The sequence below is a fragment of the Hemicordylus capensis genome, chromosome 4 (assembly GCF_027244095.1).
Source record: "Hemicordylus capensis ecotype Gifberg chromosome 4, rHemCap1.1.pri, whole genome shotgun sequence".
NCBI lineage: Eukaryota > Metazoa > Chordata > Lepidosauria > Squamata > Cordylidae > Hemicordylus > Hemicordylus capensis.
In genome coordinates, this window is record NC_069660.1 from 97,289,919 (window position 1) to 97,316,341 (window position 26,423).

The 26,423-nt window shown below is 43.2% G+C and overlaps 3 long non-coding RNA genes across 4 annotated transcripts in view; all 3 read left to right on the forward strand.

Moving 5' to 3' along the window:
- Positions 1-26,423, forward strand: part of LOC128322042 (uncharacterized) — a 151,100-nt gene that overhangs the window by 33,162 nt on the left and 91,515 nt on the right. The window lies entirely within an intron of this gene.
- On the forward strand, positions 8,383-20,038 carry LOC128322044 (uncharacterized). Its single transcript, XR_008305493.1, has 2 exons — positions 8,383-8,530; positions 18,303-20,038. It is a non-coding gene; the product is annotated as an uncharacterized LOC128322044 (long non-coding RNA).
- Positions 8,647-14,558, forward strand: LOC128322043 (uncharacterized). The gene is made up of 3 exons (XR_008305492.1): positions 8,647-9,575; positions 12,183-12,329; positions 12,814-14,558. It is a non-coding gene; the product is annotated as an uncharacterized LOC128322043 (long non-coding RNA).

Genomic DNA, 26,423 nt, shown 5'->3' on the forward strand with positions numbered 1-26,423 from the left:
AATAAACAATTTTTATCCTATCCATCTGTCCATCTGTCTATCCATCCATCCTCAGATGTTTTGCACTCTCTAGCCTAAAGTGGCTCACAGTTCATAAAAAAGAATAAATAGTGCCATAAAAATATAAAATATGTTGTCTCTTCACCTACCTGGCTGTCCTGTGAGCCTTTCCCCCCCTGATGCTGTGTTGGCTGTTCCCTGAGCACAACCAGTGCCAACACCAGATTCATGGGTAATATGTGAAATGGCCCTTAAAAATGGCTGCTCTCAGCCAAGAGCATTTGTAAACTCCCTTAAAAGCAATGGATAGAGAGCAGGGCAGCTGCCCTAGTGGTTGCCATCTTTTAAAATCTATAATATAACTGCCACCCCACCATTGTATCATTGGAGGCAATGGTGGAGGCTTGGACATTCTAGTAAGGTAAAGGAGATGGCAGCCACCAACGTGACCAGTGAAGAATGCTCTGAGTTGCCACTGCCATGAAGGTAAACCAACACAGGGGTTTGGAGTAGGGATGTGCACTAAACCGGTTTGCCTGGTTCAGTTCGAATCAGAACCAGATTCAAACCAGACTGGACATGATCTGGATAGTGGTTCCAACATTCATAAGTAGTGGGTTCTGCACCTGCACAGATCAGCTTCAGGCAGAATTCGTTAGCTCCTCGCGACGCCGGCAACCGCCGCCTGCACATGACTGCAGTACCTTCTAGTGGCAATTGGGCGTCTTCTCCCTCAGTTTCTTTCTGACCGCCATAGCTATCAGTCCTCAGATCAGTTTGCTCCTCGGATAAAGTTTGTCTCTTGACCAGTTTGACCCTCTGAAATTTGGAACAGACTTTGACTATTCTTACTACTTAAACCTTTGGACTTGGTGCGTTTCTGTCTTTTGGAAAACGACTCTTGGAACAGACTTGGACGATTCTTTCTCTACCTTGGGCTCTGCATTATCTCTCTCTCCCTCCCTTGCGACCTTGGAACATACAATCACTCTTTGCTAAAACACGTCTGGAAAGGCAAAACAGGGTAAGGAAAAGACTACCTTTAAATTGTGTGGGAATTGGACCGGGAGACCCAAGTTCAAATCCCCATTCAGCCATGATACTAGCTGGGTGACTTTGGGCCAGTCACTTCTCTCTCAGCCTAACCTACTTCACAGGGTTGCTGTGAGGAGAAACCCAAGTATGTAGTACACCGCTCTGGGCTCTTTGGAGCAAGAGTGGGATATAAATGTAAAAAATAAAATAAATAAATTGCCATGGAAAAAATTCCCTCAACTGATGGACACACTCTGTTTGTTTTGTTTGGGGGAGGCGCACAATACCAAGCAATCAGGGGCATATCTAGGGTGGGGCAGGCAGGGCACATGCCCCGGGCGCCACTTGAAGGGGGGCACAATTTTTTAAAATAAAAAAATAAAAAAATGGCTGCCAAAAACAAAATGGCCACCACACATGCTCAAATGGCCTCTGTGAGGCCCTAGGCCATGCCAGGCCTCACAGAGTCCATTTGAGCATGCGTGATGGCCACTTTGTTTTCAGCAGCCATTTTTTAAAAAAACCAATTATTTTAAAAATGGCCACCACACATGCTCAAATGGTCCCTGTGAGGCCCTAGAGGCCCACGGGGGGAGGCGTAACCTTCGCAGATCCCCCCTCCATGGCCTATAGGAAGCACCCCGAAGGGGCTACAGGTAAAACAATTGTTTAAAAATTTAATATAATATAAATCACTGTACACATATTGAGTTTGGCACTATGTACAGAGAATCAGGGCTTGTGAATACTGAGCTGAAACTTATGAGTTAGGATAGTATTCATTTGCTCTTACTTTGCTTCTTGTGATAAGTGAGTTAAATGTGATGTCTTAATAATTTGGCTGTTAATGGTGAGTTTGTCTTTGAATCCATGTGAAATCCTTAGTATTAAGGCCCACTGGGAGTTTCTTGCTCTCTTTCTCTCATTTTAACTGTCTTTCTGAAATACTAGAATATATTCCAAGCAGTGACACAGTTTACTCTGCACATCGTTTAATTATTTTCAGAGTATCTTGGAAAAGTCAAATTCTCCATTTATTTTTAAAACGTATGTAATAGTGATGCTACAATGCATAGTAGAGAATTAGATGGGTACTTCTGTTTAGTTTTCCAAGTACACCTCCACATGGTATTTGGGTATTTCATGAGCCCCAGCATACTGAAATTTGTAGTTTTCCAGCATTTTTTGGTTTGGCTACGTCCACTTCCAAATAGTTTTTGACATTTTAAAAGATTAATGAGCTTGACTTGTATTTTTGAGCTGATATTATGGTAAAGTTATCTGAAAGATGAGTGTCAGATGTTTGGACAGGGGCGCAATTTCAGTGCTTGCCCTAGGCGCTATTTTCCCTAGATACGCCTCTGCAAGCAATGTTCTGTCTGCGCGACTTTTAACAAGCAGGCGTTGAAAATCCGTGAAGCGCATCTTAAAGTATATTTGTTAGAAGAGGCGTTATTGCCTAAGAAGGCCCCCACACCCCCGGCTGGGAGAGAGAGTTTGTCAACAGCTAGAACTTTGACGTCTAAGAACTCGGCATCGACAACTAAACTCTCGACTTCGGCCGCTTCACCCTCAACTTCAGCTGCTTCGGCATCGAGAGACAAGGATCTCTTTAAGAAACTGGAAGGCCCACGGGCCAGTCCTAAGAGGAAAGGTGGTGCTTCAATAACAGAACCTTTACAGAAAAACCTTAAGCATAGGCATAAGGAGCGCCATGCACAGGTTGAGGTATACACACCCTCACCTATGGGCCTTCAGACCCTCAGACGTCTCGACATCGAGAGGTGTCTTTGTCACCTTTGTCTTTGTTTCAGTTTTGGCACACCTCAAACAGAGTCCTGTTTCGGTTCAAATTAGAACCAGTTTGGGCCCGTATTGAGGATGGGGGCTTGAAATGGCCAGATTTACCACCCGGTGAGGGCAACACTGGCCTTCGGGAGTGCTGCGGTGGGTGTAAAGTATTCTCTGGCATCTCCCCCTCTCCCCTTCAGTCTCCCCGCCCCCCCCCCCGGTCTCCCACGGGCCATTTTGGCTATCTGTGAGTGCGCGGGAGCCATTTTTGAGCTGCTGCACATGCATACAGGCCATTTGCGTGGCCGGGTCTGAGTGATGCCGACTCTGAGCAAAATCTCACTTATTTTCCTGGGTTTGAATAGAAACAATATCATCCATGGAATGCTTTACTTACACCTTTAATAATGAATAGCAGACTTGGAGGAGAACACAACTGATTTCATTTTTCTCAAAGCAGGTCCAGGCTTGTAAACATTTGGGAAAGGGCAGTGTTGAAATGCTTTGTGTTTCATACCTGAATGGTTATATAAAATCACTGAACATTCTTAGCAGTCAGGAAAATGCTATAAAGATACAAACAAGAGCAGGCAAAGGCTTGCATTCAAGACAGAATGTATTTATTACCAGCTACAGGTCACAGGAATGAATCTGAAACAGATGTGTCAGTGCCAGTGTCTGTGCCAGTGGTATTAATAAGCAGAGTTCTGAAGATGTTCGTTGTGGATCACTGGTCTGATGGGCTGACTTTTACACTGTTGCTTCGTGTTTCTTGCCAGTGCAGGGAAGGGGAGGAAGAAATACGCACTGCTGGGATGACAGAAACCTGAAATGCATCATCAGCACCAATGCTTTGCATTCCAAGCCCAATTCTCGTAGACTAGCCTTTCTCACCCAGATTATTACTTACAGAGCACAAGCCTTTGGGGAAAGTTTCAGCAAGAGGTACCACACCAGAAAGAGAAATGTACTATTAAGAGATACCCAAAAGAGTTCTAGCAATTCACATGTTGTTGAAAGCTTGCTGGTAAGCAGTGGTGGCTCAAGATCTTTGTGCACCTGAGGCTGGGTGCCTCATGCTGCCCCCTTGTGCACCCCATCACCCCCCTTTTTTAAAAAAAAGAAGGGTTCAGGAGGGCATCTTGCTACCACCCCAGTAATTTGCTTCTTGAGGTGCGTGCCTCACCTCTCCTCATGGAAGTTCTTCCCATTTGTAAGAGTCAGTTCACACATTACATAGCAGAAAATAATGTTTACCTCCAAGTGTACACTTACGAGGATAGTGGAGTAGAGACAATGAGGGTGAGCCCCTAACTGAGCAAGGAGGCACCTTTCAAAGTGGTGGCTCTCTTCTATTTAGCAAGGGGAGAGTAGTTGGCCCGATCTAGCCCCGGCACAGCAGCCCTCTAGTGGCTGTTGCTGGTGCTTACCTCAGATTGTAAGCCGTTTGGGGACAGGGAACCATCTTATTTATTTATTTTTTCTTTTTCTTTGGAAACTGCTTTGGAAACTTTGTTGAAAAGAGGAATATAAATAGTAGTAGCAGCAGCAATAGAAAAGATTTGGGTTGGCCTCCATCACCACTGCTGTCACTGCCACCACTCACAGGCTGCCTGGCTGCCCATCCTGCCTCCCTTTGCCAGGCCACATTGCATTGCAGCCTAATGATGTTACCACACTGGTGTGAGCCAACATCATAGCATTATTATTATATTGTGTTGTGGCTGGCCAAAGGAGCTAGGCTGGTGGGGGCGCTGGTGGGCAGGTGGGGGCCATGAAGGCAGGTGGGCCCCATGCCTGTGGTGACAGGACAGGTAGTGTTGGCATGGTGACATTAGGTACATTGGTTTCCAGGCACCCCAAGAGGCAGAGCACTGGGGCGGGCAGGACGGGCGGGCTGTCGATTGCCCCTGGAGATTGGCAGCCCAGGAATTTTTGTCCCCGGCTCAGTTATTTCGACACGCTTGCAATAAGGATATGCAGACAACCCCAGCTGCAGGCTTTTCAGTGGGGTCAATTCACACATTCAGCTGCCAGTCATCAAGTGTTAGTGTACAATTATAAAATACGGAGAAATTTGATTTGTATTTTATTTTTGTATTGTTTCACACACACACACACACACACACACACACACACACACACACACACACACCAGGTTTCATAGAAGTGGCTATCATAGTTCTGTATTTTGTGAGTATCATAATTCCACACAATAAAGGAATGTACCAGGAGGATGTCAGGATTTTCAAGCACAATGTGAGAATGTGTTCTCTTTCAGCATGTCCCTCTTTTTAATTTGGGGGCCGGTTTGAGAGAAGAAATACTGTCTGAACCAGCCCTGTAGTTACACTAATCACAGGCACACTGAGGCAGAGTGAAGGAGGCTGCTTTAGGCATCAGATTATGGGTTCATTCTTAGGGCAGTTACTCAGCACTCCTCTCCTATGGTTGGTCTTCAGAGAACATAGGCTCCAACTTTCCTCGTTCCCAGGAACACTTCTTATTTTCTGGAATCTGTCCTTGGTAAATCTTTTTTGCTTCCTTTGTCTCCATTTTGCCTCTTTTTCATGTGAGTTGCTCGAGTCGTCATCTTTCAGGACTCAGCTTCCTCCCAGAGCCTCCAGAATTGGAATATCTTACAGTGCTCACATATAGTTTCCCATTCAAATGCAAACCAGGGAAGTCCCTGCTTAGCAAGGGGGACCATTCATGCTTGCTCCCACAAGATCTGCCTATAATGAGGCAACCAGCTCTTAGCCTGCCTCATGCAAGGGTTGCGCCCAAGCAGCAGTAAGATTCAGTAAAATGTGGAGGCTTTTTGATTTGCAGGGTTCATCTCTGAGTTCAAGCCCACGAAAGTCCTCTGAAAGCAGGATCTGCTATGGATTTACTAGCCTGGTCTACTCACGGAATTAGATGCACCTCCTACATCCAAATCTTCCATATCTTAAGATCCATAATCTTCAAACATGGTTTTATTATCTGCATGTGTAAAAACTAGTTGGAGAAGGAATTGTTTCAGGATCACAGTCAGTAATACAAGAGCGGGAATAACAGAGTAAAAAGAGAAAGAAATAAGAGCTTACTTTGAAAGTGGTGGTTCTCTTACTATTTTAAAAGTGTTAAGCACCACCATATACTTTTAAAAGCATTTTTAACATGGCCATAACCCTGTTTAATACATAAAGGAGAATGTTGGATCCTTGTGGTTTTCATATCGGCATAATTCAAACAATAGGCTATCTCTGCTGTGCTCTGCATCATTTCCTGGCTGCAGCAGAGCTGGTGGTGATTGAGTATTCAATCTTTATTGGTGGAGTGGTGGAGCAGCACCAGACATGACTGTACTGGAGCCCTAAGTAGAGTCAGAAGTGCTGCATGAACAGAGAACAGATTCAGAAACAGCAGCCACTAATACTTTCCATGCCCATGCGTGGGTTGTTGTGTGCACCATAAGCACACCAAAACCTGAGGAAAGCCAATATATGCATCAGTGAGAAGGACAAGTTGTGAACACCCCCATGCTGTCAGTTACTGTTCTGAAGAAACATATGCATTCAATTGTTTTATGGTCCTCAATGTCTATGTATTATCATATCAAGAGAAGGCGGTGATGGTAATGATGGTGGTGCATTCATTTTTGGAGGACACCAAGAGGGTACCACTGACTCCATTACAATCCTTGGTGTAAGACTGAGGCCCCTGCCCCTGAAGAAGTAAATTGTGGGGGGAAATAAGAAAACAACTGAAAGAGATTGGATGGAGAAGAAGAAACAACAATTCTGTGCAGAATTCAGAGTGAGCTACAGAATCTTCTGAAGAGGCATCAAGTTGAGCCTGAAGCATTGCCCCCTGACATTTGCTGCCAAATGGTGCCACCTCAATTCACACCCCTTTCTCTCCTTTTCTACTAAAATCAGAACAAACAGACCCAGTTCTTTCCTGGAGCATTTCCAGATGGGGCTTTTAGCCTGGAATGGAGGGTGTGTGTGCAGGGGCATAGCGGGACCACTGGTGGCCTATGTACGGCCGCTGCCGTGCGGCCCCACTGACCCCGCCCCCGCATCTGATGTCAGATGCTGGGGCTAGCCACGCTCCGCATCTGACATCAGACGCGGGGGCGTGGTCTGGCCGAACGGAGCCTGGAGGCTCCGTTTGGCCAAAAGACTCAGTCAGTGTTACTCTAACTGCCGAAGGGGCCACACGGCCTCTTCGGCAGTTAAACGAAGGCTGGTGCTGCTTTGGCAGCACAGCCCAGGAGCAGCTCTTCCCTGCAGGGAAGAGCCGCTCCTGGGCTGCATTGCGAAGGCAGCGCCAGTCCTTTAGCTCCTGAAGAGGCCACACGTTCACAGCACTCAACCAGGAGCGGCTCTTCCCTGCCTTTACAGGGAAGAGCCGCTCCTGGCTGGTGCTGCAAACACAGCGCCAGCCTTAGTTTAGCTCCTGAAGGGGCCGTGCGGCCCCGCTCAGGAGCTAAACTACTGGCCCCGCGTCTGATGTCAGGGCCGCTCTCGCCCCTGATTGGTCACCAGCCTGGGTTCTTTGAACCCGTTGGCCCAATGGTGGCTCCGCCCCTGTGTGTGTGTTCACAAGGACTTCAGATTTGTGCCAAAGTACTGGGGAGCAATTCACACATGATTTGGGTTTTTCATTGCGCGTTAGAGCATAGCCCAATTTATGTCCAGGGTAAAAAAAAAATCCACTTTTTGCATCTGTATCCCCCTCCCCCCACCGAACTCTCAGTAAAACCTTGCAATAAATAAGAAGATAAGAACATAAAAACAGCCCTGCTGGATCAAGCCCAAGGTCCATCTAATCCAGCATCCTATTTCACATAGTGGCCCACCAGATGCCACTGGAAGCCACAGGCAGGAGTTGAGGGCATGCCCTGCAACTGGTACTCAGAGGCATCCTGCCTTTGAGGCTCCAGGTGGCCTTTAGCCCTCCAACTAGTAGCTGACGATAGACCTCTCCTCCATGAAGTTATCCAAACCCCTTTTAAAGCCATCCAGGTTGTTGGCTGTCACCACATCTTTTGGCGGAGAATTCCACAAGTTGATTATGCATTGTGTGAAAAAGTACTTCCGTTCATTGGTCCTAGATTTCTTGGCAATCAATTTCATGCGATGACCCCGGGTTCTAGTGTTACGTGAGAGGGAGAAGAATTTCTCTCTATCCACTTTCTCCATACCATGCATGATTTTATAGACCTCTATCATGTCTCCCCACAGTCGTCTTTTTTCTAAACTAAATAGCCCCAGGTGTTGTAGCCTTGCCTCATAAGAAAGAGGGGGAGAGAAATATTGATGGCAGTGGGGGGGGGGGGAAGGAAGCCAGGAAGCACTTCAGCAAATTGGGGTGTGTGTGTGTGTAGGGGAAAGGAAGGAACAGCTCGAGGGGAAGCCGGTCAACACTTTGGATGCCACTGCTTCTATTGGCTGTAGGAAGGAGTGGCACAGTGTCTGTGTGCACGTGTGTGTGTGTGTGTGGTGGGTAAGCAAGCAACGCATGGCAGGGGGCGGGGAAATAAAGGCACAGCAATGCAAGGCAGGGGGAAAGGAGGGAGATCAGAGGGCTAGAGGAAGGAGCTGTGCAAGCCGGATCCTGTATTCCAATCAATTCACAGGGATGCCAGAGCACACTTGTACCCCCCTGGATCTGCCCCTGTTGGCCGGTGCACCCCACTAGCAGTTATACACTGGTAGGTTGTTGTATTCTGTCTTGTAATCATTTATGTTGTGGTGTTGAGAAATTTGTCCCAGTGGGGATTCTGTAGAGAGTGTCGGGGGTGGAGTCAGAAAGGAAAAGGGAGGGAAAGCAGAAGGAGAAAATGGAGTTGTTTCTGAATAAGCTCTTAGTTAAATCTACATAAGATTTATTTGTGTTTGTGAGGGAAGCAGTTGCAAAACATTTGGCGACGAGATTTTGAACTAGTGAAGCATGTGAGGCTGCATAGCTTGTGAATGTTCCTGCAACTTTAGTTCATTATATCACTGGGCCTTCATTCCTGAACTGCTTTGTACTATCGCTGCTGCTGATTGTTTCTCCAGTTTCCAGGGCCTTTCTACAGCAGGCTTTACCATAGGTTTAAGAGGGGAGAAATACTGTGAGTTATGGGGCATATCAGATATTTCAAATGTACCCAAAAATCCGAGGCAAAAAGTGGATTTTTTTTTTTACCCCAGACATAAATCAGTCTAGGCTCCAATGCACAATGAAAAACCCAAATTGAGTATGGGTATGGAGTGCTCCCCAATGCTTGCGAGGACTTCTATATAAATCTGGACAATATGTGAACACACAACTGCCTTTCCAAATTAAAATCACCATCTGGCAGGGCTCCTGACCTGCACAACCCCTGAAAATATTTTTCCCCCTTATCAATCCTGGACTCTGTCATTCACTGGATGCCCACTGCAACATGGCTCAGATCCCACCACAACTGTTTTTCTTGTCTACCCCAGGAGAACCTGCTCTTCCCTGGAAACAACAGAAGTCCTAGTTCTGCAATTACCTCCTCACCATACAGACCCCTGATTTTACTCCAGCAAAGCAGAAGGTTATATTGCTTCACTGTCTGAGCCCTGGAGGCCAAAGAAAATATAATCATTTGCCCTTTCCTGCCAACTTGGAAGAGGATGCCAGTTCTTATGAAGCTGCTCTTCAAGCCTTAGATGATCATTTCAACCTTGCTTTGAATGTGATAGCTGAACATTGCAAGCTCTATTCTAGATCCGAACTGCCTGGTCAGTATATCGCAGCATTGTGCGCTTTAAGAGTAACCTGTGAATTTGCCAACTTTACTGATGATCAGGAATCAGATGGTTATGAAAAACTGCACAAAAAACTTCTATTGGAGTGGAAACTTACCTTGTAGAGGGTTATGGAGATGGCTAGGAGGGTGGAAAATGTTATTCACTGTGTCATATCATTCTCTTTGGTATCCCCAAACTCACCTCTGAAATCCAGGCTGTTCAGTCTCAATCCTTCCAAACCCAAACTTCTCATATGGCACTGCCCCAGAAAGTGGCAGCACAAGAAAGGAGGAGCTACCACTGCTACTGATGTGTAGACTCTGACCACAAAACTGATTTTGCTCACTGTCCTGCACAGAAGGACACTTGCAACAGGTGCCAAAAAAAAAAAAAAGTGGGAGGGGGGCACTTTACTAAGGTTTACAAGTCTGCTGTCCACTCCATTACTGATTTACCATATGTTAAGGATGAGACAGATGAATCAATTCCTAACAGCATTTTAAGTGTGACAGAATCAGAGCCTGCTTCTCCACGTTGTCAGGTTAAACTTAATGGCCATGAAGTGAGGATGCTGGCTGATTCTGGTTCTCCATACACTATCATTTTCCATTTGATTTACAAGAAACTCTTCACTACATCAGATCTGCACTTGCAGCCTTCAGACATCCACCTGTGGAGATATGGAGGTTCCCCTATTGCCATAAATGGATACTTTACTGCTGTCCTGGAATACAAAGGACATACTGCAGAAGGAAAAGTGTATGTCACAAAAGAAGTCTCAGTATTTGGCTGGAAACATCAGAAAGATCTCTGGAAGGTGTGAGACCTGAATAGCACGGAACCCATATTACAGATGATGGAGCATTAATATTAGGGATGTGTACAAATTGATTTTTCGATTTGATTTGTGCCCTAATTGAATCACCCCTGATTTGTTTTGTGTCCGTTTCCTCATAATGAATCCCTATGAGGATTCATTGCACACCTTCATTTCTTCTGTTCATTTTGACTCTCATTGGAAAGTGCCAACTGTCAACTGCCATGTGCCAACTACCCTCCCCCCACCTCCCGACTTGCAAGGCAGTGGCGAACTCTATTTTTTAGGAATATTGAAGTGTTTAGATCTTTGGTGTCTAATAGTTTTTCCTCATATACCTTCATTTCTTCTGTTCATTTTGACTGTCATTGGACATTGCCAACTGTCAACTGCCATGTGTCAACTACCTCCCCGCCCCCCCCCCCCCACTAAGGTACTCAGTTTCTTTTTTAAGGTATTTTTGAAGTGTTTAGATTCTTTGGTGTCTTCATTACACACCTTCATTTCTTCTGTTCATTTTGACCCCACTGCTTTGTGGGTGGGGATGGGGAATTAATGGCATCCCATGTGCCAACTACCCCCCAACCTGCAAGCCACTGGGTATTCACCTCAAAAATCTTAGGAATTTTTGAGGTGTTTAGACTCTTTGGTGTCATAGGGATTCATTATGAGGAAAGGTTATTAAATTCCAAAGACTCTACACTTGAAAACATTCCTAGAACATAAACTGAGTAGTACCCCACTGCCTTGAGGGTGGGAGTGGGGTGTAGTTGGCACATGACAGTTGACAGTTGGCACTGTCCAAAGAAAATCAAAATGAATAGAAGAAACGAAGGTGTGTAATGAATCTTCATAGGGATTCATTGAGGAAAAGTTATTATACACCAAAGAATCTAAACACTTGGAAAAATAGTGACCACACATTTTGTTCCATAACTCCACTTCTACAAAGGTTAGAGCCTAGCTTTTTTTTTTTTAAATGAAAGCTGGGAATCTGTAGAAATTAACAGGAAGAATCAGAAACTCTAATTGATTTGAATCGAATCTGGCACAATTTGATTTGGACCTGAATCTAGCCAATGGACCACAGGGGCGATTTGTTCTGTCTCCAAATTGCCCGAATCAGCTAGATTTGGGTACAAATTGATTTGTACCCAAATCAATTTGCATATCCCTAATCAATATGATGATATGATTGTCAATTTCTCACACATTTTTGCTGATATTTCTGGTACTGCCATACGCTTCAAACATAAAATTCAGATGAAGGCAAATGCAAAGTGAGGAATGAACCCATAGCATTGTGCCAACCACTTAGAGGGGACCTCTTAAGATGACAGCATGCTGACATCATAGAGCCTGTTGATTTATCAGAATAGGTCTTTCCTATTCTTATGTGGAAATCAAATGGTACACTTCAAGTATGTGTAGATTTTAGAGATCTGAACTCCAATATGGCAGTGGATTGTCATCCATTACCCAATATCAATGAAATGCAGCTTACTCTGAAAGAGGCCTCAGTGTTCACAACTTTGGACTTATCTTTGGCCTGTTATCAAATTCTTCTGCTCAAAGTCAAAGACTAGAGGGTAGATTTCTCTTTAGATTAGCTTCTGCAGCTTCGGTATTTCAATGAATAATGCATGCAATTTTTGGGACTAGGGGTGGCATCACTTAATTTCAGGACATTTTAGTGTATTGCAAAACCATTGAGGAGCATGATGCTAAGCTGATAGAAGTTTTAAGAAAACTCTTAAAACACAGACTTCTTATCTCTGCAGAGAAATGTCAGTTTTGCACACACTTTGTGACATACTTGGGACACACAATATGTCAGAGTGGCTTACATCCAAAGAAAGGTGAAAGCTATCCGGGAAGCACCACAGCCACACCACAAGGATGCACTTCACTTGTACTTTAAGTACTCTGTGAGTATTACTCTAAATTTGTTAGACAATTTGCCTCCAGAGTTTCTCCATTGTGTCTTATTTTAGAAAAGAATGTAACTGGGATGCAGCCTGCAAGGCTAGTTTTCAGACTAGCAGATCGGCCATTGATGAAAATCCTGCTTTCACTTCTTTTGACACCAACAGGCACACTATTGTAACCACTGATGCTTCTGAATATGGTTTGAGTGCTATCTTGACCCAGCAAAAAGGGGACAGGGGAGTTACAGTTGCCTTTGTTTCCAGAGTGCTTACTGCTTCAGAGAAGATGTATTCTGTCATTTAAAAAGAAGCTCTAGCATGTTTCTGGGTGGTGAGGAACTTCAGGATTTTCTTGTGGGGCAGAAAATTCACTTTATGGTCAGACCATTAACCCCTGTCTGCTTTATTTGCTACTCGGGGATCAAGTTGAGCAACCCCAAGAGTAGCCAAATAGATCACAAGACTTATGGATTTTGATTTCCAGGTGGAATATCTTCCAGATCTTCAGAATACAACTGCAGATGATTTATCTCAACTTCCACTTCCAGGCTATGGGGAGATCCCAGAAGATGAAGATAAAGCAGTAGTAATTGCACAAATTGCTTCGTCGACCCGTTGAGTGATTACGTCTTCTGAATGGAAAGCGGCCCTCAGTTCTGATCAAGTGTTTACTGAACTTGATTTTATGATCAAGTACTTGATCTTATGTACTTGATCAAATATTTATGAACCTAACATAACTAATGGATGGTCATGCAAAAACAAGTACCTGAACATCTTCAACTATACATGCACGTAGTAAGTGAGCTGTCTCTTCTGAATGAGCTAGTGCTGCAGACTGATTGTTTTATGGTGCCAACTTCCTTACAAGCAAAAGGAATCAAAATTGCCCACAAAGGTCATCTGGGCCTTTTCTTGATTAAAAGGCGAATCTGAAAAAGGTTTTTGGTGGCCAGGTATGGACAAACACATTGAAAATGTAATCAGGCACTGTATGGCTTGCAAATTACAGAAGACTTTTACCACCTCCTTGACTCCAGTAGAGTATCCCAGTGGTCCCTGGGAAAAACCTGCTCTGGATATTATGGGGCCTTTTGATAACCAACCTGCAAAACCAAGATTTGTTATAGTGATGGTGGATTACTGTTCCAGTGGCCAGAAGCTTCATTTGCTGACAACATTTCTACAAACAAGGAGATTCAGTTCATGGCTGCAGCTTTTGCAAGGGGAGGTCTTCCTAAAAAAACTAGTGACTGACAATGGGACACAGCTTATTTTATTTGAAATGGAGTGATACTTGCATAACCCAGGAGGGAGGGATCACAAGTCTCTTTCCTTGTACCATCCTCATGAAAATGGCTTAATGGAAAGAATGAACACATTAATGAAATGGAGTGGAACTGGATTGGAATTTGATCTTTCCTCCAGTTTTTACCTCATAGATTAGACTGATGAAAGTGATGGACAATCCTTGGTACCACAGCTCCTGTGCCAGAGAACTCAAGACTTAGAGAAGGGTGTGTGGCAGGAGACTACCTAAAAGACTTCAAGACTTTGTCACTGAATTTTAAATTAATTCAGTTTTGGTTGATATAGAGGGAAGGGATGTGTTGTATTCTATTTAGAAATCTTTTATGTTGAGTTGTTGAGAAGGTTGTCCCAGGGATCATGTAGAGAGTGTGGGGGGTAGAGGCAGTAATGAGAAGGGTGGGAAAGGAGAAGGAAGAAAGAGAGTTGTTTCTGAATAAACTTTTAGTTAAATCTACATAAGATTTCTTTGTATCTGTGAGGGAAGCAACTATAAAACAGAGGTATACAAGTGAGGCTTTTCATCTTCCTACAAAATAATGAAGCATGAATGACTATTTCATTTTATAAATAAGATTATGGAAGAGTTATATAGGCAATTGCATGTGTTTGGCAAACCCCCAAGTTAAAATCATTCTAGTCTCCTCTATAAACAGTTCCATTGTTGGCTACCAAGAAAAGATGATTTTTTTTAAAACAACCCTATGAGGCTGTTCTCACATGCAGCCTAACCCAGGCTAGAGAAGCCCAGCCTGGGTTAGGCTGCGCGTGAGAACCACCGGGATTGGGCCCAATCCCAGTGGGGCAGTGCTGCCTAGCTTGGTTTTTTAGACTGGCCTTTAGCCTGGGTTAATGATGTCAATGTGCTGTTAGCCTACGCTCCAGGATTGTGTGTCTCCTAGGGCTTTGCTTAACCTGTGGAGACTCAGAGACAGGCGCCTAGAGCACCGGTCTCCAGGCAGAATCCCCTAATGCACTGCACTAGGTGCGTGGTGCTTTTTGGGATACCCGGAGGAGGCTGGGACTCATCATATCAGCCTCTATAGCTCCGGGCTGCCTAGCGCAGCAGAGGATTGCCTGGGACTGCAGTTTGTGCTCCCAGCAATGATACATGGATCATCGGGGCAGGTGGGGGCGGGGAGTTTTGTGCAACTTTCCCCATGCCTACCCACTCCCCTGCCTGCTTGGTTGTGTGAATGGCCCCTATATCTTCTAAGTTTGTTCTAGGCAAACTGTTAAATACAAAGATTTGTCCTCTTGCTTCTGCCCCCAAAATACACCCAAAATTCTACTGAACCAGTAAGCATTTCTGTGTTATTGTTTTTTAAAAAGGAATTCATTCTTTTTTATTCTCAGTGGGCTTAGCCAGTAGATTTGAGTTCATTTTGCTTTTAGTAATATGATCAATTGCAACCAAGTTAGATAACCCATGGTAATATTTCTTCATATTTACCTCTACCCATGTGCATACTCACGATTCAGGAACAATTCCCATTGCAAGTTGAATTTGCTTGTTTCCTTGTCTTGCTTTCCCCGCATTGTTCTGTAAATCATTTACACATTTACAACATTTAAAAGCACCCAGCATAAATTGCTCTCATGGACAACAAATGGTTACCAGTTTTCAGGTGCCTTGAGCCAACTACTTAATTACTTGGATTTCACTCCCCAGCTTAAGCCATCCATCTTGTCTCCACCACAGCGAGTGATGGGGCCTCTTGCTGAAGTATGTTTTAAGTTAAGTGAACACCACTCAAGTTACCATTGTGTCTTAGAATAAGTGAAATAGATTTCATGGCCCCAGGTGGCACAAAGCAGAGGGAGTGTAAAGCTCTCACAACAGTGGAAGCAGCTAACTCTGAATTCATCCTTGCTAAGTCAGTGGAACTTCTCTACAGTGAGTACATAGTCTGGCAACTAGAGTCAATAGTTTTCTCCTGACATTCATTTCAATTACATAACTGGTTATTTAGAATTAAAATTACAATTGCACAATAGACATTCTCATGAACCCCAGACTTATTTTTTTGCTTCCAAGGGGTGGTATAATTTACCACTACTTCCCTGAATTCACAAATGAGAGATAATTGTGTGTGTGTGTGTGTATATATATATTTCAAACTAAAACTAGTATGAAAAAAAATCAGAGAAAAATGGAGGCCTTTCTATGCATTACGTAGTAGAAAATCCAAGTTTGTGTCTGTGTATACATGTGTTGATGAGTATATCTATAGTATATATGTACTTCAAAATATTATTTGTCTCATTTGCACATGGTGTTTTTAGGTGTCTAGTTATAAATATTATGTCTGTAGTGACCCTGAAGCCATTAAAGCAATAAGCATCAGTCAAATCCTGAATATGAAAAGGAGAGTTGCTTTGTGGTGAGGAAAGTGTTACCCTGCTGGCAATATGAGACCAATTTATATGGATCATATTCTAGCCATGTGATTTATTTATTTAACATATTTTTATACAACCCAAATCTTAGGTCTCTGGGCAGTTTACAATAAAACAAAATAAATGGCAACAGAAAAAGTTAAAACATTACAACAATTTAAAATTTTAAAACAATGTTAGAACTATTAAAACAGTATTTAATTAAAAGCTTGGGTGAACAAATGCATCTTTAAAAACTTTTTAAAAGTTGTCAGAGATGGGGAAGCTCTTATTTCAGATTTGCCTTGAAAGTGAATCCTGTGAAAACATGACAGGATTCCCCCCCTCCATTTACTTATTTATTTTATTTTATTTATATACTGCCCTTCCAAAAATGGTTCAGGGTGGTTTACTTCTTCCCTATGAATGTGTGCTCGGCTTCCATCCAGGTGCCCCTGAAAAGTATTTGGAAACCTCAGCTAATGAAAAATGTGGCTACCAGGTTAGGTATTTGTGGCTGTTTGGTTGGAACATATCATACAAATACTGAAAGAACTGCATGGGCTGCTAATTTGTCTTTTGGGTTCCATTCAAGGGGCTGGTTTTGAGCTTTAAAGGCTACACTTCAGATTAGACCATCTAATCTGAAGTGAATCTAAGTGCTTTTCAAGACCTTCTGGCGGGGAGTGGGGCTCTGCTCTGTGTGCCAAAACCAGATAAGGCCCAGTTGTTGTGTATGTGACACAGGGCCTTCTCAGTTGTGGCCCTCAGGTTCTGGAACTCCCTCTTTGTGGAGACATGCTCCCTCACCTCTCCCACAGCCTTTTGTAGGTGGGTAAAGACCACTCTTTTTAGCCAGACTTTTGGAGAAGACACCAGCTAACTGTTTTAGCTAGTGCTCCTGCACTTCTGTTTTTAGCTGATATTTTATTGTTGTTTTCACTTATGTTAGCTGTTGCTAAAAGAAGCTGCTTAAATTATAAGTAGGTGCTTAAATTATGAGAAACTGGGTCTATGTGACAAAAAGATGCTTAAAAATACAAAGGATAAAATAAATAAATAATATAATGAGATACTGAGCTATATGTAGAAGTGGGATAGGAAATAGATGAACAAAGGTTGCTATATAGCTATTTTGACAATATTCTAACAGTTTCTAATAAAGAAAATGAAATGCTTTACCTAGACACCATTGGAAAGCTCTGTGTACCTAGAGCGGAGACTTTACCTGTGGGAAATATTTCCAGAAAGCTTTGGAGAGGCTTTTGGATTGCTTTAATAACCGCTTGTGACAGCTAGATGCTGTGTCACAGCGTCATTAGCTCTGCCACACAAAATTGTGTTGCAACATTTTTTGTGTTTTCAGGGGCTGAGCTATAATAAAGAATTCAATTTTTTTTCAAAAATTAATGTGTTATTAATGTGTTTTATCTATTATGATTTTATTTTTGTATGAATTTTAAATGTGTTATTGTATATATTTTCAATTCTGTACACTGCCTAGAGATTTTTATACTAGGCGGTATATAAATTCAATCAATCAATCAATAGAGTGGGTGGCTTCAAAAAACCTGAGTTGCTCAGCTCCTGGGAGCCGCCTGACTTGTTCCTCGCACTCCACCCCCACCCAAGGTCCAGCTGGCTCTCATTCCCCAGCTGTGTTCATTGTTGAAGTACCTACAGTGGGGTATCAGACATGTCCTCTCACAGAACAAACTGTGTTTAAAAGAGCAGGAAAAATGGATGTCATTTGGTTGGTTTCTCTATGGATTTGCCCTGTACACTCAATTAAGCACTCATTTAATCAATTCCATTGATTTCAATGTTTATTTTCATATCCTTCCTTGTCCCTGTGAGTTCAAGCCAACTTGCAGCCTAACAGTGGTATAAATGTGCATAAATGAGTGCAGAACTACAACATAGGAAGGAGGAGAAAAGCCATTCTAGTGAATTTGCAAAGTTGTTTTAGCCATGTTTTGATTGGATTTGTATTAATAAATAGTTAATGGAATTTTGCGGGGTCTGAATCTTGTGGTCCTCTTGAGGTCTGAATCTCCTGAATCTTGTGGTCCTCTTATGGTCTGAGTCTTGTGATCCTGTGTTTGACCTTGTGAATTTGGACTAGGCACAGAATAAACCCACCTCTTAGTTCACCTATCCCTTGTGGATTTTTTCAGAAGTGGAACCCTCAATGCATTTTGATAATCACTATCACCTGTGCAACAGCACCCCACACTAGGATAGCAAGCATGCTCCTATCTGAATCCTTTGTTTTTTGTCCTACAGAATTTCAATGGAGTGTGAAAGATATGCAGCTGAAGATTTGATCCCACACATTTCTCAGAAGAGACTTGCACTTGACAATGCAATGCAAAGTCATTAATGCTAAAGTTATTAAACTAAAACCCTATCAGAGCTATAATTCACTATGAAATAAAATAGAAACCTTGTCTTGGGCCAGGTGAAGCTGTCCTTCACATTGGTACAAATTGGAGATGACCGGGGTAATCCCTCTGAGAGATGAATTGGATTCCGCCTCTTCCTAGCACCTGTGGGAATTCACAGGTGTTAAGTTAGAAAAAGAAAGGCTCCCCTGTTGATCCCCAATGAAAATGCAACAAAAACATATTGAGAACGACAAATTCAAAAATGGAATATAAGGTTAATACAGTGCATGGAACAGAGCTTGTTTCATAATCCATAGTAAGGCCTACAGACGGCTCAGGCAGAAATGTCATACAAATTACATTTAATTTACTACAGACCATGTTTTGATTTTTTCCTCCTGGTTTCAAGAAAAGGGTTCTGTGGGAGGGGGGAAAAAATCCCATGAAAATTTGAGCTGTGAACATCTTCATAAATATGTGACCCATTACAAATGTTATGTGTGTTGTGATGTAAAAATAAAGGGCTGTGTAAATGAAACATCTAAAAGGGATACATTCAATGCCTAGCATTTAACAGACATATTAATGTGTCCTTGTAAGATATGAAGTGACAGTGGGTTCATTATGTTCAGCGCTGTTCATATAAAAGGACACCAACATTGTGCCCAGGATTGGTTACTAATAGATCCCGTTCTTTAACTGGGTGCAGATTATTCCTTTTCTACATTTATCCTGCTTGCTTAATTATTATGTCAGTCAATCAGGTAATAATATCTGAAAGGTTGGCTTTATTCCACATTTAGACAAGCACATGGTTATTGAACATAAGCAGCTGCCTTCAGTCAGACCACTGGTCTGCCTAACGAAATACTATTTATCATGACTGGCAGCAGCTCTCTACCAAAGCTTATTCCTAACTCTTCACCCTGAGATTATTTTACTAGAAAGGCTGAGAGAGTGAATCTTGAACCTTAAACCTTATGCACAAAAAACAGACATTTTACCCTTGAATTATGAGCTGTCCTCTTCTAGTCACACTCATAAATGATCTGCCAACGATAATGGGCCGCTTTTTAAAAAAAGGAGTTGCAGGCCTTTGTTTAGAGAGGGTGGCACAAGAATGGGGGTCTCATGTATCTTGGTCATCCTAGTGAACATTTCTAACTCCGATAGGATGATAAGAAGATGTCCAACAACCAGACTAAGACAGCTCAGGTGCTATGTGAGAAGCAGTGATATTCCCAATGATTTTGACTAACTCAGTAATCGCAGGTGAATTTCAGGTGAATTTCAGTAGATTCCCATTCTCTTGGAAATGCTCTGTGCCTCATGCAAATATGTCACTGAGCACTGCACAGCCTTCAAGGACATATTTTTGTGTGACACAGAGCACATCTGGGGAATGGTGAAGTCACCAAAATCCCTCCCCCACACTATTCAAGCACTGGTGGTGTATAAATGGGGAGAACCAGTGCTTCTCACATAGCACCAACGTTTCCTCAGTCTGGATGTTAGTCAGTAATAATACTAGCAACCATGTCTTTTAATAAGACTGCTTTTATATTGTTAAATTCTACTGTTTTGATCTAAATGATTCAAGCTTCCGTCGATCAAATAAAAGATCTTTAAATCATACTGGATGGGCTTGGTATCCTTGGCTGGTCAACTTTGTGAACTCTGTGGTTAGTGGTTTGGGGAAGGCAAGGTAATGAGGAATAAAAGGATAATTTCACTGAAGAAAGCTTCACCCCAAATAAATGACAGCTACTTTGTTTTTCTTCTCCCCATTAGTGAAGTGAAAAGTTCATTGCATTTAAATTTATGCATTGTTTTTGAGAATCTGTGTTGCTCTCACTATTTGAACATAGGTAATAAAATCATCAGTCATCTCTTGTTACCCAGAAAGTAGTTAGATGGCTGTCTGCCACTTTTCGTAGCAGAGCTTACCATGCCAAACTCATTCTCATATATTTGTAATTAGAAGCAATGGTTTCAAGAACCATAAAATTCAATTGGTCTCAGCTTAGGAAGGAGAATTCCCCTCCACTTTAAATCTTTGCAAATGAATGGTGATATATACTGCAGTATTTAGGTTTGGCAGACTTTTGAGCAGAGTAATATTATAGGCGGACATCTTTGAGTGTTCAGTTAATTGATCAATTTGATTAATAAAGATTAAGGATGTAAGAGATGCTGTGCTAGGCTGGGCTTGATCCATGATTGTAGGAGTCTTGAGCAATTAATCTTTCAGTGGGCAACTGTAACAGAATCATCCCTGCTTTTGGGATTGGCACCTAAAAGGATATTAGGTTTGGCAGCTGGTGATGGAGCAGAGCAGGATCTTTGGGAGGTAATTGGTGCAATAGGGTCTGTCAGTGGAATTATCTGGCAATTTCTGAGTTGGCAATTTCTGAGTTACAAATACATGGATTTGTATTTAGCTACAAGTTACCATACAGTTTACACCAATGATCCGTACTCTTTTTCAAGTGGTGACCATTTTGGCAAAAAACCTTCGATGTTTGAGCCATTTCCTATCATGCTGACCCCCATGCTTTCCCCAGCACTGGGCATTAAGAGAAACTGAGTGCTATGAAGCAAACCTCAGTGCTACTGGTGGCGCTACCCCTGGTGGCGCAGTGGTAAAACTGCCGCCCTGTAACCAGAAGGTTGCAAGTTCAATCCTGACCAGGGGCTCAAGGTTGACTCAGCCTTCCATCCTTCCGAGGTCGGTAAAATGAGTACCCAGAATGTTGGGGGCAATATGCTAAATCATTGTAAACCGCTTAGAGAGCTCCGGCTATAGAGCGGTATATAAATGTAAGTGCTATTGCTACCTTGGAAGGTGTTCATGGAGCACTGGGAAGCGTAATCCCTCTCAGCACTTCTCCTACAGAGCTCTATGGAGAAAGGGCTGGGAAGGACTAATCTTTCCAGCACTCCACGAGTACCTTCCAAAATGATGCTGGGGCCCAACAGGCCTAACTGTTGAGCTCCAAATGATGCTGGGGCTTGACTTTGTTTCCCTTAAAGGAGCCCCACTGGTACCGGGCAAAGTACAGCACTGGGAACAGTTGTCTCCACACAGTGGCAGGGGGGCTATGCGGAGTATTCAGCTTCAGCTGAAGGCCTAATCATCAATTAGTCAGGTAGCCACACTTAGGGTCAATGGAAGCCCCCACTGGCTCCCGGGCCTTGCAGTGAGGAACACTGATCTTGAGACTGAAGTTATTACCGGTATGCTTTTTGATCTGCATTCTATTGCTTATCCAATAGTTTCTTAACAGTCATTCTGAAAAAACAAAAACCAGGTTACTTTGCATCCAGTGTTCATATAAATGTCAGCATCACAGGAACACATAAATAGAGATAGCATATATTTTGTATTCAAAAGAGCCCCAGTTCAGACGCTGGCATCTCCTGGGAGGACTGGGAAAGCCTCTTGTCTGACACCTTGAAGAGCTACTGCTGCCAGTCAATGGCTGATGTGATGAGGAAAATTACTCAGAGTAGTACCACTGAAATTAAAAGGAAAGTTAGGCATTGCCCAACTTATCCTTTCAATTTTAATGGGACTCCTTTGAGTAACTTTCCTCATCGTGTCATCTATCACAAACAATACAGAATTAGATGGACCAAGAGTCATCTCAGTATAAATAGTCATCTCAGACTCACTATAAAGCAGTTCATATTTCATGTCTATACGCTTAGAGTTAGAAAATCTGTGGAGTTTATATATTAATAATTGGAGCAGTTAATGTGGGTTTTCTTAGTGTGGAATGTTAAGGTCCTTTTCAGCCAGAGAGTGCCCAGCATTTGTTTCATCCCACTGGTGTGCTAGGAGCTATAGAGCTCACAGAAGCGGGATGGTCTCTGCTGAACAGCTCTGCAAACTGAGCAGCCCTGACATGCACCATATGGATCTCTGCCAATCAGAAAGTGCTGGTGCTTTGAATTCAGATCCCAGTGGGAACCAAATATGTTCTCTTTACTCAGGCCTAAAGTCTATTGTTTTCATCAGGAGTTAGGCTTGAATGAGGCTATGAGTAACAATAATGAGTCTTCTGTTCATCACTTCCTTCTCCAGACTTACTGTGTCTCAATCTGTACCTTAAATTGTGTGTGTGTGTTTGCTTGTCTATTAAAGGGACTTCTACCAACAGTACAACCAATAGTATTTTCAAGTATTACCAATATGTGAGTGCCTCACAAGTAGCAAGGTGTCTCACAACAGACTATAGTGTTCTCAACAATCAAGAGATTCTTCTCATCCTTGTACAAATGAATTGTCACCAAACTTGCCAGTGTTTTCACCTCTGAAGTAAGTTTATTTTCTACAGCACGGAATGCAAAGTTTCAATGAACATTCCTTACACATTTCTGAGGAGCAATCAAGACCTGGACAGGACAGGTTATTAAGAAAAACGATTTCTCTTTCCAAATGAAGTAATTACCAGTATATTGTTAAAGGTAGATAGGGTTTCCTTCACAGCAAGGAGAGGGTGACAGGGAAGTCTTCTTTTCAGCAGAAGCTTTTCATACGCTTGGATTCTGAACACCATAACCAACCAAGGCATGACATTTGGACCAATATGGTTTTAATATACAGAAAAATTGGATAGTCTTCTGAGTGTTCACAAAACAACAACAACACACACACACACACACACAAGGGCACCTTTACACATGCTTCCAAAAAAGGATGTAATTGTAATCACTGGATGTGCTGAAGTAGATTTCATCTAATTATGGAAGAATTCTTTTCTTCCCCACATTTGGATTCTTTAATTCTGCTCCTGGGGAGAGTTGAGGGGGCCAAACACCCTCCAGTACATTTCCTTCTCCTTCACCAAGTAATCTCTGTAACAGCTGCACAGCCCCCCCCCCCAGTTCATTAATACCATGGTTGAAGGGCTGTTCCCTCTGAGCTTTGACCAGGAAATCCTGAGCTCTCTTACAGGTATTATCTGCAATCATTGTATTCATATGGTGTCAAAAACAGAAGGCACTATTTTCTTAGGATTTGTGTTGTGCACAGTAATATATCTATTAAATACTGATATTACTACAATAGATCCACTGATTGCAGTGTTCTCTTGGGCCTTCAATCCATCCAGCTGTTCCCTACATAAATAAAAAAATCAAGGCTGCCTCAAATCCATAACCCACTTGCCCTGTTTTTGATACAGTATAACATTATTTATCCAAATAGCTCAGAGATGAGCCTGAAACATTGGAAGTGCTGGTAGATGGGAGTTCTATTTATTTCTCAATTTATTCATTATTTTATTAGGCTCTTAGTTCATGAAAAAAAAGATCAGACTTTAAAATACAATTTTCGAGGCACCAATTAGACGAGTATAAGAAATCACATATTAAAAGTGTTCATGTCAAGCTCAATGCAGAACAGGGGAGGTTCTATTGTCCTTAGTAGTTATGGCATTGGCTGGGGGGAAAACCAAGTCATTTGCCATTGTAAAATCTCTGCTTTTGCAGTCAAATTATATATTTTTCTGTTAAGTAGCTCTTCAAATTTTTATTAGACATTTTTTTCTCTTTATTATCAACATAGCAATTATGGAAAATGTAAATAGCTTTAAAGTTAATGTTTCAAATTGGCTTTGTAATCTCAGCGTGAACTGTTCTGTTATACTTTGCAGTTTCAGGACTGAAGGATTACATATTTACTAGCTGACCCGTGCGGCCGCCGCCACCTCGCCTCCGCGGCCGGGCCCGGCCAGGCCAGGCTACCTCTCTCTCTCCTCCCGCCCCCCGTCTCCGGTGGGGCAGAGTGCGGCGGCCGCCGCCAGCGGGTCTGAACGGCCCCAGAGTGCCGCCATCAGGCCCGCCGCTTGCCTCCGCGGCCGGGCCCAGCCCGGCCAGTCCTGCCGCCTCGTCTCCGCGGCCCGGCCAGTCCCGCCGCCTCGCTTCCGCGGCTGGGCCCGGCCCCGCCGCCTCGCTGGGCCCCACCGCCTTGCCCCGCCTCGCTGGGCCCGCCGCTCGCTGGGCCCCGCCACCACGACCTGGCCCGCCGCCATCGCGCTGGGCCCGCCGCCTCGCCCCGCCTCACGGCTGGGGCCGCCGCCACCTTGCTGGGCCCACCGCCTCGCTGGGCTCCGCCGCGGCGGCCCTGGGCCCGCCGCCTTGCCTCCGCAGCCGCCCAGCAAGCGAATTCTCCTGGGTGTGCTGCCAGCCAATCAGGCGCCCCCTGCAGCCCAGCCAATCAGCTGGGCTGCCGGGACGCATTTCTCCTGGGCACACCCAGGAGAATTATATATATAGATGCAAACAAGGCAATCACTCTCTGTCATAATCTTCTGTTTCCATCACTGATCCATTGTTAAGTGTCCCAACAATCTCCAGGAGCATTCCCAGGTGGTAATTTTACTTTGATTAACCATGGAAGGGCAGGTGTGCATTTACATATTGTCTAGCTTTACGCTGAAGTCCCCGCAAGCTATTGGAGAACATTATTTGAGTTTTTCAGTGCTCATTGGTGCTTAGCCCGATTTACGTCTGGGGTAAAAAAAATCCCAATGTTCACATCATTTTTAAAGGGAATTTGAGATATCCATAACTCGCAGTACTTCACCCCGTTTAATCCCGTGGTAAAGCGTGCTGTCTGGGAAAGCTCAAGGTTTAACATACTTTGCATGCATTTGTGAACTCTAGTCCATTTCTTCAGCAGGTGCATTTCCCGGTATCACAGCTGCCAGCTTCACTTCACAATTTTCAGGAGCTGTGTTGGAGCTGTGGAAGATCTAGCATGACTTGGCACAGCGTATTATGGCAAACAGTCTTCTGCTTACTCTCCTTCAAAATTGCCCCCATTTTGTCCCTCCAATTTAGCCCACCACCCAAAACTAAAGGCCGACAATTCTTTAATGAGAGTTTTTGGTTCAGCAGTGCAGTAGTGTTTGTTAAGTAGGGGTGCAATCAGCTAGGAACATCTCCAACAAAAGTCCCACTGGGATGAATAGGAGCTATATTGCCATCAAGCTTCTTTACAGCTCTCATTCATTTCAGTGGGACTTGTACAGGAACACAGGAAGCTGCCTTATACTTAATCAGACCATTGTTCCATCGAGCTCAGACTGGCAGCAGCTCTCCAAGGTTTCATTCAGGGTGAGTTTCCCCTCCAGCGCTACCTGGAGATGCCAGGGATCAAACCTGGGACCTTCTGCATGCAAAGCAGATGATCTGCCACTGAGCTATGGCCCCATCCCCTGGAATAATTTTCATGTGGAGAGTGCAATGGGTTTTCTTTGAAAATCTGGGGATACTTATAAAAGTACAGCTATGACTAAAAAAACAACACACAGAAATGTCTCTTTCCTTGGGAAATATCACCCCTAGTCACGGATAATCAATGGTGCACTTCTGCGGCCGATGCTTTCATTCCCCTGCCCTTCAGATGCCCAGAACTCATTAATTAAGAAAATGGAGAGTCAAACTGAAAACTGAAATATAAAGTTCCCTTGTGTCATTTTTTTTTTTTTTACATTTGACTTGAATGAATAATGTGTATGTGCATCTGTAGGATATTTATGGTACTAAAAGAGGCTCCCCAGGGTGTGTCTATTTTATTCCACAGCAGTTCATAAATCTGGTAATTACTAACAAAAGATATTCTGTTACAGGTCAATAATATTTGAAATATAATATCCATAAAAGTCCTTATTTTAGCCATTAATTTTGTAGATCGTTGAAGCAATTATCAGTGTATTAAAAATACTTCCTCTCATGTAAGTATGATCTTTTACTGAACTGATTTTTTTTTTTTTTGGTATTGAACAAGAATCCCTTAGAAATCAAGAGAGGAGATTCTAGTTTCATCTTGGTGACGTGTGCCTGACCAAGTGATCATAGCTGGATGAGGTCAGGAACCATACTAATTCCCCTTGCACTGACAGAATACAGCATTATGCTGGCACCATCAATCTGTGCTTGCAGAATGCTACACTGTTGATCCCACCCCAGATGATGGCGTGATATTACATCTAAAAGCATTCCCATTGGT